Source organism: Manacus candei, unplaced genomic scaffold, assembly GCF_025592945.1.
Source record: "Manacus candei isolate 608988 ecotype Guabito, Panama unplaced genomic scaffold, ASM2559294v1 h1tg000011l, whole genome shotgun sequence".
Lineage (NCBI taxonomy): Eukaryota > Metazoa > Chordata > Aves > Passeriformes > Pipridae > Manacus > Manacus candei.
Genome location: NW_026138059.1, coordinates 10384457 through 10402520, shown reverse-complemented (window position 1 = coordinate 10402520; position 18064 = coordinate 10384457). Strand labels below are relative to the sequence as shown.

Here is an 18064-nt window from a genome sequence, read left to right as displayed (position 1 = left end):
CTGAGTCAGCATAGGATATATGAAGTTTTAGCAACATATTGGCCATGCCGGCCATCACAGAATTTTGTCACACACAGTTATCAGATGTGGGGAAAAAATCGTGAATAACTTTATGAAAGACTAAAGAATACTACAGTGTGTCCATCACTCAGGTCAGTGGTTACGGTGTAGTGCAAGACTGATGAATAATGGCTTTAACTTCATGCTTTGCCAAAGGGCTCTTAAGGGACGTGAGAGAAGTGACAGAGCCCCTGTTTAATTCTCAAAATAAGGATAATGGTCTTTCCTCACTTCAGAGATGTGCTTGGATGAAGACTCAGGCAGGTTGCTGTAGTGTGCAACAGGTTCACATTAGGTTGTTCCTATATATATGTATACATATACATAGATACACATATATGTGCATGTATTTTCATCAATGGATAACATCAAGAACTCAATGAGTTTAGATAAACATTGCAAGTTCACATGCTTTCCTAAAATTTTCAGGCAACACTTTTTACTTAGAAGGAGAGATGATTTTGTAAATATAAAAGATTTACAATATATTTCTTAAACCCATCCAGGACAACATAGTGCAATATTCTTCCTTCAGTTATTTTACCACTTTGGCATATAACATATTGATTGTGGGCATATTTAAGTGACTTTGTTTGTGGGTTTGCATTTTGTTCAAAGCTGCTTTGAACAACTTTACTACTTTCCATAATTAAAATAAAATAAAGCAGAAAAGGAACACATTAATTTTCCTGCCAGAGTTGCATTTATCCCTAAGCACTTTGAGCAAGACACAGTGATGCACAATATGTTGCACAGTTATTCTGCCTGAGTAAAGCTCCTGATATTAAAGAATAACCATGCATCCAAGAGACAGCCAGCCTTAGGCACAGACAGATTGACACAGCATGGTGCAACATTTTTGTCCAGAATCTGGAAATGCCTGCTTGTCAAACTTTGGCAAGAGTAAGTCTGCACCATGTGCATCTCCTTGTAAGTTTAATTGTCTGTATACAAGCTATTAGTCTACCTTCAGGAGTTACTTTTTTTAACAACTTCCTCCTTCATTTGCAGTATTCTGGCTAAATGAATATTACTACATCAAATAAATGAAAGGCAATCCATGGTAGTTTCAGGTTTTTGACCAAGCCTGAAGCCAGAGCTAATGAATAAGATCAGTCAATTTATCCATCAATAAATAAGTGTTTGGCTTTAAATCAGTACTGCCATTCCACATGCGGAATTGCTTAAGGCAGAGGTTCTTTTAGCATGGACCACAGCCCTCCAACATCTTGATCTCCTGCCATCACTGCACCACAGTGCAGGCCTCCTTCACTTGCATTCCTCGTTATTATCTCTTCACACTAGTAAATCTTGGAGCTATGCTTGATGAAAAGGGATATTTTAAAAAAACTTATAAAAAGTCATACTAAGAAAGAGGGATCAGTCCCGCTGAAACTGCACAACAGATCTCCAGCAAAATCAGAGATTTCTTAGAAGAATTTGTTAGTAGCAATAATTGAAAGAGTGCTACATAGATAAATCAAGATACGCACAAAGAAAAGGCATTTACTGAAAATAAGCACTATGTATTTTACATCTCCACCTTGTACTTCTGTGCCACAGCAGAATGAATCAGCGTGAATAGCATGGGGATGGCTTCTTTAGAAGGCATATCTGTACGCCTGCTAAGAAGGATGAGCACACCGTACTGTGTCCTGTATGAGTTTATTCAGATAGTTTAACTGTATTACAAACTTACAGACTATATATATCATATGCATTTGCTGTCCACATTATTGTCATCAGGATAGTCCCAAGATAGCAGAATTGCATTTTTTCTTGGTGTCTAACTTTCTTTTGGAATTATATAATTTTCTTGGATATTTATTTTGGGCCTGGTTTCATAAAACTCATAGTTTAAATAAGCCCACTGTTCATTTTCATTTATCTACAGGCTACATGAGGCTACATTTTCATGTATCTATAGGTTTTTGTGGATTTACACAGGTGTCACTGCCAGCAGATACCTGAAAAAACATGCAACTGCACAGTTCTACCATTGCCATGGGACCTTTTTGAAGATGTGAACCAATTTGTTCTCTGGGCAAGCACTGTACAGGAAGGAACTCAGCACTGCTACCGAGTTTCAAAGTGATCTAGAACAAAATCTGCACCAATAGGTTGAGGAGCAACCCACATCCAAGGACATGGTCAAACCTCCACTTGGAAAGGAGGAGATGTGCTGCCTGGTGACCCCTTCAAAGGGGTTGCTCCTGGAGGATGGGATGCAGTGCAGTGCCATGAAAGCAGCCGGACTAGCTGCCTGCCAACAAGGCTTTTCTCCTCAATCTGAAAGGTGTTCTCCGTGAGCAACAGGGGCTGGCCCCATCTCTAGCAGTAAGGGAAGAGTCTCATCCCCTCTGTAGGCTGAGATGAGGGCACAGAGACACACAGGCTGCTCTGATGCACATTCGCTCTGATTTTTGCTGTGCCGGATGCCATACAACCTCTCATGGACTGGATCATATCAAAGACAGACAAAAAGAAGGCATGAATCTTGCCTCTGCAAATATATTTTTCCTCATATTTAAATGTTTTTGAAATAGTTGATCTGCACTGTAGAACTGGAAGATTTTTCTCTAAAATAAGTATAATACTTTAAAAAGTATTTTTATTAACTGAAACACTATGAAATTTATCAAAATATAGCTATTTTGGAATACTTCATGAGAAACTGGGTTTCTTCCCCTGGAAATTTTCATTGACACTTCTAAAAATAAGTGCAATAAAATCTCCAAAGGTGATAGAATAAAATCGATCAGGTTTTAATTAGAAGAAATTCTGGACAACTTTGAAATTTCACATTAAGATGTTGTTTTTCAGGTAGGCCTACCCTACACTCCTTCTCTCTCGTGAGAAAAGGCAGGATGCCACTGCTGAAAAGCTTACATGACTGAATTTTCTTGTGCTTCTTCTACACACCACACCTACAACGCATCCTAGGGCTCTGTAAACTCCTGCTCCATACTGTGATAATATTATTATCAATATTAATATATTAACCTTAATATATTAAGAACGTTTTATTTAAAACATTTTTAAAGAAAAAAGCACCATACAGGATGCCAATATCCAGGCACCAACAGTGGGGGCTGCAGGGGGGCTCTCTGAAGAGAGGCCAGAGCTTCCCAGTGTCAGACACAGATAATTCCAGCCAGCTCTGACCCATCCACCGCAGGGCATGGCTGAGCCAAGGTGGGGGTGCCTCGGGGGAAGTGTGTGCAAGAAGGGCAAAACCACTGAATAAAAGATTGTGAGGAAGAAATAAGTGAGACAAACCTGCAAAAACAAAAAAAAATCCCCAAACCAACCCTGTGAGCACCAAGGTGAGAGCAGAGAGAGAAGGAGGAGGTGCTCCAGGAACCAGAGCAGAGATTTCCCTGCAGCCCATGGAGAGGACCATGGCAGAGCAGCCTCCATGGTGGAGCAGCCACAGTGCAGCCTGTTAAGACCCCACACATAAGCAGGTTTATCATGAAGGGCTGCAGACCATGGAAGGACTCACACGTCAGAGAAGATGCTTGAGAAGTAGTGGTAGAGAGCAGGTCTTATGGACAGGCATGAATCCCCATTCCCCATTGCCTGGGTGGGGGAGGCCAAGAAGCCAGTGAAGGAGTGAAATAGAGCCTGGGAAGAAGGAGAGGCCAGGAAGAAGGTGTTGCTTTCATTTCTCTTTGTTTCTCACTATCCAAACCCTTTTTAATTGGCAATAAATTAAGTTAATTTCCCCAAGCTGAGTTGGTTTTGCCCATGTTGGCAATTGATAAGTGACTTCCTTGTCTTTATCTCATCCCACAAACTGCTTCACCTGTTCACCTTATTTTCTACCTCGTCCTGCTGAGGAGAGGGAATGAGAGAGTGGTTGGATGGGGGTCTGGCAGCTTGCTAGTGTCAACCCACCACAATGACTGAAATCAGAAGTACACACTCTTCTGGAAAAAAGGTCAGCATGACATCAAATATTTTCTTAATTAAATAGAAAGCACTCCTTTAAGTCATCAATACAAAAACAAATCACAGTTGTAGCGGTTTGTAATTATAGCTCAAATTACATTAGAGGTTACTAGTAGAATGTTTATCTATTTTTTTTAACAACAATATTCAAAAGAATTATTAAATAGATTGGTGGAGAATACACTGCTCCTTGAAATTTCATCAGGCTCTGGTCGAGGTTATACAGCAAGATTTTGACACTAGCCTAGAGAAACAGATTCCAACATTTTGCCTAGACAACTTTCTTTGGTATTGGAAGAGGCATGTTTAACCCTGCAGTACATCAGTGGCAAGTGAAAGAAGCCCATGAGCACAGTATGCGGCAAACAGGCCATTTTGTGTGAATAAGCAATTTAGTCCAAGTTAACACAGGGAAATCAAATCAGCTCGCCAGACTGAGGTTTAGTTACAGCGACGTAAACTTGGAATAACTTAAACTAATGTCTTAGCAATTCAAGAGATAATCTGCTTTATATAAATGCTAAATCACTAACCCCTCCATCAGACCAGATCTCAGGTTTTATGAGATGATATATAAACATATTCTTATTAATCTATGTGAATCAATGTCATCTTGCTGAAAATAAGGATCTTTCACCTCTCAATTAAGATTTATGCTTACTTCTTGGGTAAGGAGCTTACTTTTTTTTTCCTCCCTCAACAGCATTTGCTACTAATATCTTATTACCACAATAGATCTGTCCAATATCTTTTATTTTTGTAATATACTAAGCTCTTCTTTTCATTTAATGTTGCCATTACCAGTGAAACACCACTTTTTGTTTTATTTCTTGTTTTAACAGAGAGAAAAGAAAGCTATAAAAAAGTCTTCAGAAAAAGTCTCCAGCTGATGCAAGATTGCTATAATTCTGATTTGTCTAGGTCCCTTTTCAGGCATAAAATGTGTGAGGAAAACCAAGTCAATTCTAGAGCATGTATTTTAAAACTTTCATTGAGCATCATTTATGTTGAGTGTAACCTGGTTTTGAACTTTTGAAGAAAAGCTAAAAGATTCTCCTGGCCTCTTAGTTTTACCCCATAATCTCATGAATATAATTTTTAATAGATACTTTCCATAAGGCAGTAGGAGCCAAGGCTGTAGCTTTAGGTGGCAATGTGTTGAGCAGAAAGAAACACTTTTATGTCTTCTAGGTGGACATCAGAGCAATTTTACATCCAATTTTGCCCACTAGTAAATATCCCATTGACTTGGGGTATTTATATTACTGATACTATATAACCTTTTGCTAAAAAGGAAATGAAAATCACACAAATTTAATTTTGAAATCAACCTGTAAAACTTTTAGTTGGATGTCTGAATCTACTGATATTGTAGGCTTAGGAAAGGTCTGGTAGATCCCTTCTTCCCTTTACTTGGGCACATTTTTATTTTATTCCTCTCCTATTCTATACAACTTGTCTGTAAAAGTGTCCTTCATTTAAAGAGAACAGCTGCTAGCACAGTAATCACAGTGTCCCCTTCTGTGTTGGAAACAGTAGCTTGGAGTCCTGTTCTCAATTGTTATTTATCTGTTCGTGACACATCACAGCTGTGTGAATAAGACCACTTAAATTTAACCATAAAAACATTTTTTTTAGAGGAATCTCTATTATTCAAGTCCAATACTGTTTTGATCTGTTTGCAGATGTCAAGGTCTCTGAAAAAATTTCAAGCACATCAGGTCTGTCTGAATTCCCTTGGAGCAGGGGTACAGGTACCATACACACATGATCAGGAACTATGCAGTCCCCCAGCCTGAAATTCCATAAAAATCTCACATTTTCATAACCTACTGAATATCCCAAAATTGGATTCCTAATGGCATGCTACCTGGAAATTCAAATGTGGCCTCTTATTTTCAGAGTAACCCATTTGAACACAGATAGTTAAAATGACTTGTTATGACAATTTAACATGAGTGAAAACTCTAGGAAGGAAAAAAAAATTACTTCACCCTTGGGGGACAGGGAAATAATATTCGTATTGTATTCAGAAAATAGGCACTGCTATATGAAAAAAAATTATAGCAGTTGATCGCCTCATATCTAACTGTTACTAGAATTTAAAACTGAAATCAGTAAAATAGAAATTGTGCCATTAAATTAGCATTGGAGCAATATTCTTTTGAAATACAATTTTAAACCTCTGAGTTCATTTCCAGGTCTCTGTGCTACTTGTGGATATGATTTCTCCTCTTTCCTTCTCATGCCCAATGCAGTAGGGTGCATGTGGCACCTTTCAGGCTAGTTGGCTTTCTCAATGCTTCAAAACTAAAATGAAACTAAGGGTAGAATGTGTTAAAGAGTTACACTATGTTAAGTCAAGATCTTGTTGAATGGCCAGTTCAGTAATAAGAGCCTCGTCTAGCGCAGCGGTCCTGTACCATGGCTGGGCTTTGCGAACGACGATTTGGGAGGGGCTCTACCCACATTTGTTACAAGCACGTTGGTGGCTAAAAAGACCAATACGAGATAGCCACGTCTGATTGCAAAAGGCACAGCAGAAGGTCCTGTACCACAAGAGAGAAAAAACCCCAGCAAGCTAGTCAGACTGTTTTTGAAGCCTCTTCAGACCAGGAAGTAGTAGAATGAAATATCTGCAAAATATTATAGTGTTTGCAATGTCAGAATCTGCTATAACTGTGCTATCTGGCAGTATCTCAGCACTGCTCTTCTGGCTCTCTCACAGAAAGTGTCTCTGTACATGTACGTGCGTGCAGGTCTGTGTGTGTACGAACAAACGCCTGCCTGTGCTCCCACGTTACAGCATTCCTGGATGAGACCAGGTACAGGAGACATGAGATCCTAGGAGAACAAGAGAAATCAGAAGTGAATCTAAAGATTACATTATGATAAATATATATCTGTTCTTGCTTACTGAAGCATAGATGTATCAATAAACCCTCACACTCAGATCAGACACAAGGGGTTTAATACAAAGCAGTAAGTGTCTAGATAGGAAATCTAGGGAATTCTATCTGGGATGCATGAGAATGATAAGAAGCAGGCATTCATTACACAATAGGCACATAAGGGATCCACTAAAGTGTTACTACAACTAGCCTGGAAGGACATCAAACACCAAAGGCTGAGATGATGTGCCCAGTCCAAGGAAAAGGAGTATCTTAGATTAGAAAGCAATTCCCTTTTCCCACAGGGCTTCATCCTAGAGCCCACTATAACCTAGAGGAAGCTCATACTCATTTTCATTTAGAGGGCACCCAAACTGTTACTACTACTGCCTTCTTTATAAGGCAATGTTGCATTATGAGACACAATGATAGCATTGACATGAATATAGTAAGAACCATGAAGCTCCATGAAGGTCTGAACTGCACCAAAATTGATAGGATTTTAGGGCATGGCCATGGAACTACCTTCCTCTGGAGCCTGTGCAAGAAATCCAAAGAACATATAGAAGACTGCACAACTCTACTACATACTATTGCTGACAATTGTCCTATACCATTCAACGTTTTGAAAAAAATTCTGTCTAAGTAGGTTTGCTGATAATGTTAGCTCACCATCCCAAACTTGGATTTTATCTCTTTCATCACCCTGCTGAACACATTTTGACATCTGCAGTGTGAGCACTAATGACAAGGGTTCACCTTTGCTTCGTGCTATAAAAACAAGGTCTTACTTGAACAGTGCTTAGTTTCATAAAGTCCTCATCCTTCATTTGCTTTACAGGTACTGCTAAAATGGAAATTATACTGTTAAACAAAACATCCTGTTCTGCAGTAATATTGAATACCAATACTGTATCAAAATTGGTTGCAGAAATCTTGCAGATGCTTCTCTCCTCGCAAGAGGAGAACTTCTTATGAAATCAATCCATTTTAGGAATCCAGCCTTTAGATCAGGTAAACTTATCCAGCTTGTTAATATTTCTTTGGCTGTACATCTGATTTAAGAGGTTCTTACTGGAAGTTAGTCTTACTCCTAGTTCCAGGTCTTTTCCTAGATCAACCTAACTATCATCTAGTGTGGCTTAAAATGGAACTGTGACACAGGACATGCAAAGAAAATGGAATTACACACACAGACAAAAGAAAATAATTCATAAAAAAGGCCTGTTCAGCTTGTCTCTGCATGTTTTTGAAATATAATATCTTGTCAAAGCTATGGTTTGGAGTGTGGCCACAGAAAGAGCGAAGTCAGCACAACCGAGTGCACTTCAGGCAGGGAGTGGGAAGGAAGAAGTGTCTGTGGGCAGGATGTGAACCTCTTCAGATGGATCTGCTAAAGGAATAATGAAATAGTGCCACAACTTAAGTTAAAATATGGGGGAGATAAATGCTTAGACGGCAGTTCAGAGCAATAGCACAAATTAATTGTCTAATTGTAAGGTATAATTTAAGCTTTTACTAAGTCTATGAAAATGTATATGGACTACATATTTATGAGGAAGATACCATTGACTCCATATAATCAATAAAATCGAGAGTCCCCATGACATTTAGCTATTTAGCCTGCCAATCTTTATGATATTACAGTATTATTCCTCTTGGTTTAAGATGTTTTCTCTTTTCAGCTGCTACTATGCCTGCACAAATGGGAAGCAGCCAAATGATTGCAGTGAGGAAACAATGAGGGTGAATAGATACAAAATGCTGTCAAACACACTAAGTGAACAGAAAAAATATGCCTTTAATTTCTTTAGTTTCTTTTAGTTCTTTCCTGCTGCTATCAGCAGTCAGGCAGGGGGAAGGGATATGAGAATAATTGTTCAAATGACAATATCCCACTTAAAGAGCCATTGATAAAATTTATAGGACTAAAAACGCGTGAAAAAAACCTGAGATTAAAAAGTAATTTCTGGAGAAAGGTATAGAATAGCCTCTGAGTTTTGTGCACTTTCCTAGCCATGAAGCTGATGTGAATGGTGAGGGATGTGAAGTTTGGAGGAGTTTAACCCAGGCTTCATCTCTAAGAGTGCCAGCACAAAGAATAGCTTTCTAAGAATAAGCACCTCCTAGGTGCCTGATTCCCTCAAAAACAAGAACATCTGAACTGTGCCCACTTCTCAAAGCAATGCTGAGCTCACTTCCCACTCCAACCCCACAGTACAATTTCTGTAGGAGATGAAATAGCTCCGTTTGGGTTTCCTTGTCATTATGTGGAGGAGCAGCCACAGTGAGGGAGTGTCTGTGGATGTGTGCTGAAGTAACATATGATCACCAACACCTGCTTTCCTTTTAGATCCTTGGCATTCGAAGTGCAGGACCGTAGCGGAGTCCTGGCAGAGGGTGCTACACGATCCTACAGGCAGGCAGGCTGCTCCCTGGCAGCACGGCCTGCAGAGCACAGTACCTGGCTCTCCCAGGCCACACGCTCACCAGCCATGCCATAAATATTCCTGTGCTACAGGAATATTTATTTCAACATGCCTGGCCTGCCCTTGCCCCTCCTCTCTCCAGGGGTAAAGTACACAAGCTCTGGAAGTGCTCTTCCTCTTCGTGAACTGCTGCGAGATTTCTGCCCACAGGAACAGCACCTGGATCTGACAAGCAAAAAGCAGCCTGACATTTTCTGGCCTCTGTTATTAAATGGCGCATAGCCCTTATCATGATCCCAGTTAAGCCACTAAGTGTTTTGCCATCAGCTTCAGCAGAAGCATGTTCAAGCCCTAGATACCAAGGATTTGATGATGACAGGTCACCTAGAAAATGTTGGTCTTGTATCAAATGTCAGATAGAGTGCTAAGAACTGGGAGGACAGACAACACATTACTATATAGATCAGCTAAAACTTGAACCGAATGACAAAGAATGCCTTTTCTCAGAGAGCATGGAAACACATGTTCCTTAAGTGATTTTTCTGCTTTGGATTTTTTTCTCTATTTCTTTTGATGGGCAATGTTCACCTTTAAATCTTTGACTCTGATATTGCAAGTAATTATTGCTACCACAAACACTGCAGTAGCATTTATTATTTGCCTATCATTTCTCTGAAGATGTTAATAGTAACTATGATGCAGTCTCACTCTCCTTCAGTAAAAGAAATCTGTGAATTACTATGTGGTTTTCTCTATATATCACTAAGTGCTCTACTGTGAAGGTTGTCTGACAGTAACAGACTTGTTACCCTATTTGTACCTTGGTAATGTACTCCTAAGAGGAATTAATAGCTTGCTAAGCAGAACTACCTTGCTACTTTCTGTTTGCTTTGCTGGCATTGACACTGTCCTGTACAATTTTCAGGCTTTAATATCAATTTTGCAAGTGCATCTGTCAAAGGCAATTAAATTCTATGACAGATATAATTCAAATTGGACCAATCCATGCAAATCTTTCATTGTTGCGGGTATGAATATTTTATATTACATAACAAGAAACTAAAAGCAATTCACTTTAATTTAGCCATGGTGTCTTCAGTCAAGGATGTGTGGGTTTGTATGTACTCCAGCCCTTTGCACTGTCCTTGGGCAGAATTTTTAAAGTATATATGAAAAGAAAAAAAGTGTATTCATTGTGGTATTCAGAGAAAATGAAGGTGGCATTTACAGACCTTGTGCTATACTAAACTCTTGTGAATGAACAGAATTTTCTTTTTAAAATGAGTAAAAAAGCCGGCTAATTTCCCTTATTACTCTAGAATAATTTATTAGGATTTTTTTAAAATAGGAATGTGGATCCCATATTCTTTTCTTTGTGTGCACACTTAACTCCCTTTATATTCACATCAGAGACATCTATCTGGTCTCATTTGTACTACACTCATGAAACTTGATTGTACAGAAGTCCAGTTATTTGTGACGTTCCCTCATGTACTCTAGCACAAATTCAAGGTTTTCTCCTCAAAACCAGAACCAAATTATCAACTACATAAGCTTACTGCAATGACAAAGGTAAGAGCCTAAAATTAAGTAGAGAACTACAAAACATAGAGATCAAAAAGTTTTCAGAAAAATACAACTGAGATTGCTAATACATTTGCAATAACAGAATGCCAAAAATAATAAGGAAAATCTATGGAGCATAACTAATATGATGTAATCTGTTACAGAGTTCTATGACTCCTGGATATATAATTTAAAAACTTATTAGATAAAGCTCAGGTGGAACATCGTATGCTCTGTTCAATGGCCCTTTCTCCTTCTCTATATTTTTAAATTAATTTAAGAACTGGATATACTGTTTTAAAGATAATGGATATGTTGCTTTTATTTATATGCCCTGCAGTATGCTTATTGCTCCAATTATGTTGATTCTCTTTTCTATTAATTTTAAAGTATTTTATTATTTATGAAAAGCAGCTGCCAAATCTGCTTCCCTTTAGTGGGAAATTATAAGAGATGCAAAATTGGAAAAAAATATTAATGCCTTTTTTTACATAAAATTTCAAAATAGGTGGACTAATAAAAGCAGTGACTACACAGTAATTTCTTTATTTTTGTTCTCCAGAAGATGGACCCTGCAAACTGCTTGATATTTGAAATTTAATCAGCTAAGCTACATAACAGTTGTATGTCTGAAACACAGAGCATGCAATTTGGCCTCTACACTCAGTATCTGCCACTTTCCTTCAGCTTTCTCTTATTATGCATAAATGAAATCTGTGAAAATGCCTTCATTTTTCTAGATCACTTTAAAAAGCATTTGTAGTGAAAAAGCTTCCATGAAACATATTAAGTAGATCTCATTATGCAACTATTTGGACAAAATAGCCTTTATTCTGTGTTTTTTGTTGGAAAAGCAAAGGATAATGCCAGGCACAGTGCTGATGTTTAATATGCTCATGTGTTGAAGTACCTTCACCTGCCTGCTAGCATTTTAAAATAGCATGTTTCATTCAAAAAATAATGCCAGTACTCACCAACTTTGCTAAACACACTGATTTTAAACACCTAGCAAAAGTGTTGTTTGACTGTTTTCATGTTTCAAAAGACACCTTTTAAAATTTACTGCACTGGGCACTACATGCTCATGTTGGTCACTTGTTGCTATATAAAAAGGATGTAGTCTGTCTCAAGTGACAGGAAAACATGACAGATATGGATTCACAGATATGATCAAATGCAAGAACTGATATTAATGCATGCCTGTAAAATAATCACATTGGTGCTAAAGAAATCAAACCTTCAAACTTCTCCGCAGAAATAAAAAAGCAACCATAATTACAACTTGTGAATTGATGACAGCCAGCCTGAGCTTTTATTCTTATTTCATACAGATCCTGCTTTTTTTTCCTTTGTGGCTTTGTTCCTGCATAAACTTCTAAAGAGTGAGCTATTTTACCTGCACATCAGAAACCTATACTGGCAAATACAAATTCATTGATTTTTTGGATAGGCATATCCAAAACTAGAAGGGTACTCCAGGAAAAAAGAAAACCCCAAACCTCTACTTTTGAAAAGTTTAAGACACGAAAGGGAAAAAATACATACAGAGAATACTTCCCATATTGAAACATTTCAAGCCATTTGAACACTGTTCACTTGCTGCAAAGTTGCCAATCCTAAAAGCAGGATTGAATGAATTTTACAGAAGGAGACCCAGTAACCCAGTGATCTTCCAGACCTCTGCTGAAACCTAAGTTTCTCAAAAAAAAAAATCTTATATCAAATCAACCCTTACTGTACAATTAATGTTACCTATCCGAAAGAGTGTGTGTGTGTGCTCACAGCACATTTTTAAAGCTCTTTAAAGAATATTTCTGTTTGATAGTATTTTTTGTTAGCAACATTTCTATAATGTAAGGGCTCCTATCACTGTGCAGCAAATATGTGGGGTTTTTTGCTCTTATCTCATGTAGTGCACTTGATAAGGAGTACTACTGAATCTTCTGCACACTGCATTACAAAGAAAACTGTCTTTCTGTAAGGCATTTTCTCTCCACTGCTTTCACATAAAATAAAGGCTCTTGTAGCTGGATGTATCTGAATGTATTAATACTCAAATAAAAACTGAAACCCATCTACTTTATCTGGAGTATAAATCCCCAAAGATTCTTGCCTTTTCAATTGTGTTTGCTGTAACAAAGGTTAACATTGAACTGAACTTATCGTATTCTAGCATCACATGTTAAGTTCCAAATCTCTGTGTGTGATCTATTTTCTTTTCTATTGTTGAAATTAGAGAATAGATAAAATTATGGCAATATTATTAAAAATAACACAGTAAAAGCATTTTACTTAAAGACAGTTCAAACCTATTGCTTTCATGAGTAGGAAAAAAAACATGGTGCAAAGTACTGGGGGGAGGGAAGGGAAGAGCATCTGTTGAAAATTAACTACTTCAACATTAATTAACACATAATTTTCTACCTGATGAGCTGGTGTTGTAGAAAGTATAAATTGAAGGCACAAGAGTAAGAAATGAGTCATCTTTGACTTACCGTATCAAAGACTATTGCTGTATTGCAGTCAGCATCCAAACACAGAGCATGAAGCTTCTCACAAATCAGAAAAAATATACAATCAATGAACAAATAAAATTCATTGTAAAAATAAAGGCCAGAGATTAGAGTATGTATCCAAGGATCTGGTTAGTCACAGCTTTGACTAGCCTGCTACAGAGCTCTGCAAAACAAGTATACTGCAGCAGTGTGGCAAGCATAGGATTGCAATGCATGTCCCATATATTCAAGCATAATAGAAAACATGGTCTGGAGCTTATTCCATGTGGAAGTGGGGTTTGTTTTATGCAGGCAGAAAAAAGAAAGGTTCTTTTCCCACATAACAGAATTAGAAGTGAAGATTTTTCTTGATTATTGTACACAATAATTCCCCAGGATATCAATTACATAAAGCAGGTGCCTCTGTCTCCTGTTTCCCAGATAAATGCCTGTAATCTTATTTCACAAATGATCCTATTTAGACAGGAGCCACCTATTGTGATGATATCATTTGCTCTAGTATCCATAAATGGGCAACTTCCTACAAAACGTCATGACTACTGACGACACAAATTTTTATAATATTGAGTGGGCAGGGTGGTTGATTGGGTCCCATCAATCTACAGCAGCTTCTGCTGATGTGATATCATGAATCCTGCATAATCATCTAAAAGACTGAAAATGAAGAGACGCATTAAACCTGTCTGGTGGAGCTCATTAAAAAAAACAACAACCCCACACCTAAAACTGGAGAAAAAATCCTAGAGAGGTAGTAAAGGCAGATGAAACATAATGACAAAGCAGCGGCACCTTTTCAAATGCCTTCGGCACTCCCAAGGATACTGGTAGATATGAACAAAATCACTCTCAGTTTAGAAGTGTAGCTGTCAGTTTCTTTTTAACAAATAATAAAAGACTGAATATTCTCTTTCCTTGCAAATGCAAAATATGCATTGACAGCTAAAAGGACCAGTGCTTCAGTGATGCACAAATTAGCCACTCTTAGAGAAGATTTTTCAGAATTAGCAGCTGCTTGTCACAGTAGCTTGGATTATGAACTCTGTATCAAAGTACCCTTGGACTGTTAGAAATCCAGTCTGCTAGACAGGCTTGCTTCATGCACTCGTTACATGGATTTAATTTCTTACATCAGTGTGTTCTTCAGAAAATCATTCAGTTAAATATACATATTTAGGAAATGCTATGATGCAGATAACTGAAATTAGTTTCCATCTGCCTGCTTTAACACATAGGGATGTGAGGAGAGTTAAAGGTGACACAGCGTTCACTTGCCTACCCACCCTTTCCCCAAGGGACTCGGTTGTAGCTAGAGGCTAAAGCAAATTGCTTAAGAACTTTGTATTTAATACTTCTCCTGGCAGAAGTTGGTAAGAACTTCAGAAAAAGATCTCCTGATTAAAAAAAAAAAAATTACCTCAGGGCATTTTTGAACAGAATCTCCACAAATCTTGGTTTAGTTATTCCTGCTTTGAACAGACTGAGCTGCATCTAAACAGCTTCTTAATACACAGGAAGAGACATGTAACATTAGGATCCATCCACATTCACATCTGTACAATGCTCACCAGAACACCAGTCAAGCTGGGGTTTTGGGGAAGAATACTTCAAAGCTTAAAAGCACATAACCTGAGAGGTCTTGTATATAATATATACATTTCCACTGATGATTTCCACCAAAACAGAGTCCACTTCTGGAAATCCAGCCTGTCCACTGTAGATGGTCCTTTTTATACCTTGCCTTTACTTCATAGTATCTTTGGGCCAGAGACCTCTACTAAATTTCTGTATTACACGTAGGGAGGGTCCAAAAGGCAAAGCAGTTCAAATGTTAATAATAAAAGCTATTCTTTCAGAGCTGACTGATACCAAAATGACTCACTTCAGGTCTAGATGGGGTGAAAGCAAAATCTGAGCACAGCATCCAAGACACAGCCATGCTGTCAAAACAGAGAAGTCAATGTTTTCTTCTAAAAGCACTCTAAAGTGAAGAACTCCTTCCTCAGAGATTGAAAACGATGGAGAAAACAATTTCAGAGCACTGCATGGCCATTTAGATACGAGCATTTAGATATGAACAGGTTCTTTCCTTCTCCCTCCTGTGCTTGCCTTCAAGATAACACTAGCTGATCTTCCCAAATACACTGTCTAAGCATAGAGTGTAGCTTTGACTCCGGATATCATAACCCCTACATTTCAGTACTGGGTGGAAATAGAAAAGCATATAATCTGTGTGTCCAGATGGCATAAATATTTTCCACGTGTTTCCATGACAAAAGATAAAGATAACACAAGAAACAGTTAGAAACTAGAAATGTATGTGAGTGTAACTGAGATTGATGGTCCAGAAGTTTCTCTCTTGGTTAGATAAAAGCTGCTGAAATGGAAGTGAGGAAAAAAAAAAGACAGAAAATAGCTTAAAAGAAAATTCATTACTGCTTCATCAAATTCAGTCCTGCCTTGGGAAACACCAAATGTCAGATTTTGTTGTTAATGTACAAAGACTTTTAAGGCTGTTCCCAGGATGTAGTAGGAAAGCATTCATTTTCTTAAAACAATATCTTTTTCAGAATCTGACCAAAGGATATCACCACTCTTCCTTAACCTAGTTTTGAGCTTACCAAGGACACAGTGATGAGCTTGGAGTTTGCTCCCATGCAGAGGAGGATGTTAAACATGGTCCAGTGGAAGATGCCCTGATGGTTCTGATCTTTGCTTAAAGGCTTCTAGGCTTTATAAAAGATAGTGCTAAAGAGAATGGACTGTCATTCCCAAACAGCTCCCTATTGTCTAGGGAGATAGGGTGAGAAAATATCCCAAGCATATTACTGTCTCAAGAAGAGCCTGAAAGATGAGTCACTCCATGGAAGGGAAAGCTGTTGTACTTGGTCATGGGGAGATTGTCATAAGCCACAACATCTAATACTAAGCAAGCACAGTGGACATCTGATAAAACTGCAGACCACATAACAGAATATTCTACCCCTCTTAAGTTCTTTCCATTACATTTGGGATCTCTCAAGTACCCTGATATCCAAAAAAATAAGTCTAAATGTCCTTAAAGCACCTTGAAATTCCTAGTGGTCTTCCCTTTTTTTTGGTTTATTCTTTCTAGCATAACTGGAAACTAAATCTCTCCAGATATTAGGGCCAGCTAATAAATCTACACATTCCTGGGTAGAGAATAAGTAGACTGGATCTTCTTTAATGTCTAGGCTTTCCACTAATAAGACCTGAAACCTAAATTATAGAACACCAGTGGATTATTGAACCTCGATTCTGAAAGGTAGGAGACAGAAGGATGCTACCTTCTAAAACACCTACTGATATTTTAATAATAATTGCTTCAGTTAAATGAGCTTGTCTGCTGATTTGAGTACCAAGAAGCCCTGCCAGTAAGTGTCATTGTAACTTATATTAATTAGTGGGGAAACACTAAACCAACAAAAAATTATGCTAAAAAAAATCTTGCAATGCTCTCCTTTTAGACTGCAAACAACAAACAGTCAGTATAAATAAAAAGTGAATTCTTACATGTCATCCTTTTCCAGAAGTAGAGTAGGAAAACAGCTACTGCATATTGTGTGATGCTTCTTTTAATGGTGCTACTCAGGTCAGCCCTTGTGCATGTCGATCAACAAGGATCACACACACTAAGAAAAAGAAAAGCCTTATAAGAACTTGCATCTCCACTTGTTTCTAAGGCAAACAAACAGGAAAATTAGGCAAGAGTCTCGGAGAAGGAAATTTTAGTCCACTAACTTTTCTAATATTTGCAGCCAAGATCAGAAATGCTAAGGGCTAAAAAGTGTATCCTCATTCTTTTAGCCAGCTCTACTTGTGCCTAAATCTCTTGGGGAGCTGAACTGAACTGATGGGATCCTTTGGACAGACATTATTACAAGATGCATCACATTGCTGTACCTAAGCAAAGTTTCTTCCTTAAATCCCTTTGAGAGTCGTCACTATTGCTTTTAAACAGCACTGTGGAAAACTCAAAGGGAGTTTGCAGCCTCATAAGGCCAAATGTAATTTGTCATAATGTAGAAATGTTAATGAAGAATAATCTGCAGTTTTTAATTACTTGTCAAAATCCTATTACTCAACAAAAAGCCAGAAATATCTATTGCCAATATCGCACCTAAATAAATTCTGAAGAATTATAATCACAATAAATTATTACTTAATGCTTGAAACAATCAGGAAAAAGATCTGTTCACAAGCTCATTTCTATACCACCAGCTGCAATGCTGGTGTCCCAAAAAAACCCCATGAGTGTTCATTTTATTTCACACTCCATAAGAATACAGGTGTAAAAAAAAATCTGCCAAATAAAAAAATACATTTTCTGATAGGAAACCACATAATTTTCATTTCCATATGAATGTTAAAATAATTGGGAGCAGAAATTTTAAATTTTTTTAAAGAGGGGCTTTGCTTTGGTTTTCAAAAACAAAAATGTTGATCAATAAGGGGTGACCATGGTTTGCATCTAATGTCTCTTCTACATAAGTTATAATTTTTCTTGAGATTGGAAGAAAAGGGTAAAAAGTTCTACTTGATGTCATTCTGTCTTTGAAACTGTGTATTTTACTAAGTCATTTCCTTTTCAGTGGAACTCCCCATTGCTGTGAAAGGCAGCTGTATTGAA

The 18064-nt window shown here is 37.8% G+C and overlaps 1 protein-coding gene across 11 annotated transcripts in view; it reads right to left on the bottom strand.

The window, feature by feature from the left end:
• The window catches only part of DLGAP2 (DLG associated protein 2), a 455335-nt gene that overhangs the window by 313057 nt on the left and 124214 nt on the right, over positions 1–18064 (bottom strand). The window contains exon 1 of one of the 11 annotated variants that reach the window (XM_051778097.1): positions 13396–13517. The exons of the other annotated variants lie outside the window; for them this stretch is intronic. The gene's annotated coding sequence lies outside the window, so the exon portion shown is untranslated. Of the gene's footprint in view, positions 1–13395; positions 13518–18064 lie in introns of those variants that run through there. 11 annotated transcript variants of the gene reach the window in all.